The following is a 3,838-nucleotide window of genomic DNA, read 5'->3' on the forward strand; positions in this document are numbered from 1 at the left end:
CGGCCGGTGCTCGCAGCAGTTTCAGCGAATGCTGGCTGCGGAGCCGCCGGCAGCGCTCTCGCGCTTCCAAGTCGAGCATTTCCCCCCTTCAGGCCCAGCGCTGTCTTTAAGCAAGACACCATCTGCTCTCTTTGGTTTAAGATGGTTTTTATTTTCCGTGAGGTGCCGCTGCAGACGCCGGTTGTGATTTTTTACACTCGACACGTACATTTCTTTCAAATAAAACCCGTGTTTAAAGCTGAACAAAAGCCTTTCACTGGCAGAAGACACCCCTTTGGCTGGGAGCCTTCTCCTGTGCCAGCCCGGCAGACTGGATCACGTTTTATTTAAACCAGCAGCATTTACAGGTTACGTGGGTCACACGGACAGAACTCTGAGAAAAGCCCGAGTTTTCTGCCTGCAGGATCTGAGACGACAGGGCCCTGCAGCACAGCGTCCCCCTCCAAACACACGCGACCAGGGATTCCGGAATCCCAGTCCGAGCTCAGATGCACCAGTGGCATGGCACCAGAGCTTAGCTGTTAGCAAAACATCCAATTCAAAACTCTTCCGAGCACAGAAACCACCAAACCTCAAGGTCTCGCTCCAGAAGGAAAGCGCTTGCTGTTAACCTGTCTGTCGCCTCCCAGCCGTGCCGTGCCTGCGGCAGCTGGACCAGAGCTCACTCGTGCCCAGGTCGGGCTGCAACACCCGTCACATCACTCCTCTGCCCCCCGCTTCTGCTAGGCCGTGTTCTTCAGCCCCTCTGCCCTTCCGCAGGCTTTGCCATGGCTTCCCCAACTTAGCACATCCTTCTTGAACCAGGCACACCAGAACTGAACACCGTACCGCAGCAGCAACCCCCCGGCACCAACACCTCCCTGCTCACAAGCCTGTGGCTTGTCCAGCTGAGGGCGACAAAAGGGGGTCCCCCTGGGCTTCATGGAACGCTCGGCTCTGCCCGCACCCAGCTCAGGAAGAGTCCAGGTCACGTCACCATCAGTGACTCAACCTTCATTATTCCATCCTCTCCCCCGAAACCACGACTGCGCTTTCTTCCGAGGCACATGCAAAAGCACTGCATGGCCAGGCATCAGTTTTCCCAGACCACCCCCTGGAGCGCTGAGCGACTCCCGCTGCATTACGCCAGGATTCAGTTGAAACCCACGTAACCCTACGTTGGGGTTAATTGTTCTACCTTCTTAATGAAGTCAATCATCTTAGGGAAACGGACACCGCTACTGCGAGCCACAGCACCCGCGGTGTCGCTGGGATGGGTCAGTCTGACAGGACTTACTTTGACTGGCACTCACTAACGCCGTCTCGCTGGGCGTCAGGGGAGAGCAGCCCTTTGCTGTCGGGGGCTCACGCCAGCTGCCTATGGCACCCCTGCGGCGCTCTGCCAGCTCCCCGCAGCCCCCCGGTTCCCGAGGATGGTGGCATAACTCAGGACAGGGCTGCACTGCACCTCACGGGGGTCAGACCAGCCCCTGGAGAGGTCTGCTGTCGGTACCTGCTGCTGTGCTTTCCGCACCTGCCTACCGAAATGGCAAGGGTTAAACCCCTCTGCTCGTCAGACGGACAGCAGAGGCACTAACCGGAGCCAGGCAGTCCTTTCCAGCCTCAAGCCCTAGCCTTTGCTATGCTGCCCCTGACTGCCTCCATCTCCAGGCTGGCTTTGGCCCCGCATGCCCCGCTCCCACAAGTCACCACTTACCGCTCCTCCCATTCCTTCCTACGGCAAAGTTCTTCCTTCAGCTGGCACCCGCTTTCTTGGAGAGTACAGTGTTTCCTGGCATTTAGAGATCCCTCCTGGATCTCTAACCACTCATTTCCCTTTCCGTTTGCTCCCAGCAGAGGTACCGCAATTATTTTCATCCTCATGAACACGGCGCTTCCCAAGCTCCTGGTGCTGCCAGCACGGCTCCCAGCCCCACCACCCACGCTAAGGTGGCTGATCCCAGAGGCCGCCGAGTGCTGGGACCAACGCCCTCAGCACGTCACCATGGGCCCAGTGCTGGTTCCCAGGCGTTGCCAAATCCGCGTGCATGCGGGGCAGTGACTGCCTTCCAGCACTGCCGCGTGGAACTGCTCCTTCCGCCGGGCAGCAGAGCTCTGCAAAGACTACCACACCAAACCGAGCTCAGAGCAGGAGCAAACCCTGCGGGAGACCCGCGCGGCGGTGCCGGAGCCAGAAGGTACGCTAGGGTCGGGGAGAGCACGGGTCAGGTTTCCTTACCTAATCGATACCCCTTATAAAGACGACCCTTCTCCCCATCCAGAGCGGCCTGGACATCTTCCAGACGGTCACACTGCACGAACCCATAGCCACCGTACATGCTGAGGGCTGGAAAAGTTAACAGCAGGGCAGGGCGGGCTACGACTCAGGGACACAAGTGACCCGCGCCCAGGCCACTGCCTAACCCCGCCGGCTGAGCCGGAGGCCCTACCCAGACAGGGCTAGGCAAGGTTCCTGGGGGAACCAGGTCTGCCAGGATCAAAATGCAGAGCGTAAAGCCTCTGAACGACACGTGGGGGATCAACCTCCTCCTGCCCAGGCAGAGCAAGCACAGCCCGTGAGGTGACCAGGTCAAGTACTCTGAAGTCACCTGAAGCGCATCGCAACCCCAGGAGCTCCAGCGGTGGAGTACTGCGTCGCGTTTCGGCTCACCGGGGGAATCGCTCCCTTAGCCAAAAGTACCATTAAAAGGTCACTCTCTAGGAACCATCAGTCACTCCTCATCACCAAACAGCACTGGACAACCCTCCTCGCCGAGTCCCAGCCACAAAAAGGCAGAAGACAACATACTAACCCCTGATCTTGCCATATTTTGAAAATCTCTCTTCCACCTCGTCTCGAGTCAGGCAGTCTGTGGGCAAATCGCCGACAAAGTCTTCTCTCTAAACCCCGAGGGTTGGGCTGTCACTGAAGTCGCTGTCTTTGATGCTATTGTTCTCGCATCCTCGAGCCATTCCGCTTTCCTTCCAAATCCAACTCTTCGCAAAAGAGAAATGCCACGCGTATAATTCCAATCCGCAACGTTAAACCGAACAAGCTCAAACTTCAGGGCTGCGCAGACACGAAGCCAATGGGGCCTGCCGGATGCCAACTCGGCTCCAGAGACATCTTAACCGCGGGACACCACGGGCCGGCAGCGCGTGCCGCAGCGCTTCGGCTGAGCTCTTGGCAACGCGGCAGGCGTAAGGCTCGCTGTTGTGCAGATAAGCTGCCATCGTTTAACTCTGAACTAAGATACAAATACAGCTCGTTTTCCACTAAAACACCCTAACTTGAAGCGTTTCAAGACACCCATTGCTGTCACAGTATTTCCTCATCCCACTGGTGTTGGAACTTAGCAACCTTCCCATACGAGGAAGGAAACGCTCGGCAGCGTCACCGAACAGGCCCCAGGGTTTCAGCGCAGCCTGGAGGAGGCACCAGGCTCGGCTCACTTTACTGGACGGGATATTCCAGCTTTCCGGTACCAGAAAACGCAGGTTCTGTCCCCACAGTGTCTGCTCCCACAGAAGGTGGGTCCAGTGCCGGGACGGTAACCACCCCCCCATGGGTGCTGCACCCCTACACCTCACACCCTTGGTAACCCACACTGCTGCGTTCCAAGATGGAGCAGTCGGCAACCCTCCCTGCACAAACCCACCCAAAGGGCTACAGGGCAACCCACGCCCTGCACTCACGGTCTGGCTCGGAGTCACCATCACTCCAAGCCCAAGCTAACGCAGCACACCCAACCTCCAGGTGAAGCGGGACATCTGAACACGGTACCCATCCTCCAAAGCCCTCACACCTAACAGCAGGGTGGCATTTTCTGTCTGTAACACGCAAGGAGCCTGGAAAACA

At 57.9% G+C, this 3,838-nt stretch overlaps 1 long non-coding RNA gene across 1 annotated transcript in view; it reads right to left on the bottom strand.

The window, feature by feature from the left end:
• The window catches only part of LOC104506030, a 4,376-nt gene extending 1,394 nt beyond the window's left edge, over positions 1–2,982 (bottom strand). Inside the window, exons 1-2 of the long non-coding RNA XR_727855.1 lie at positions 2,793–2,982; positions 2,219–2,326 (exon numbers count right to left, since the gene is read on the bottom strand). This is a non-coding gene — a long non-coding RNA (uncharacterized LOC104506030). The remainder of the gene's footprint in view (positions 1–2,218; positions 2,327–2,792) is intronic.
• Between the last annotated feature and the right edge of the window lie 856 nt (positions 2,983–3,838).

Source organism: Eurypyga helias, unplaced genomic scaffold (assembly GCF_000690775.1).
Source record: "Eurypyga helias isolate BGI_N326 unplaced genomic scaffold, ASM69077v1 scaffold25072, whole genome shotgun sequence".
NCBI classification, from domain to species: Eukaryota; Metazoa; Chordata; class Aves; order Eurypygiformes; family Eurypygidae; genus Eurypyga; species Eurypyga helias.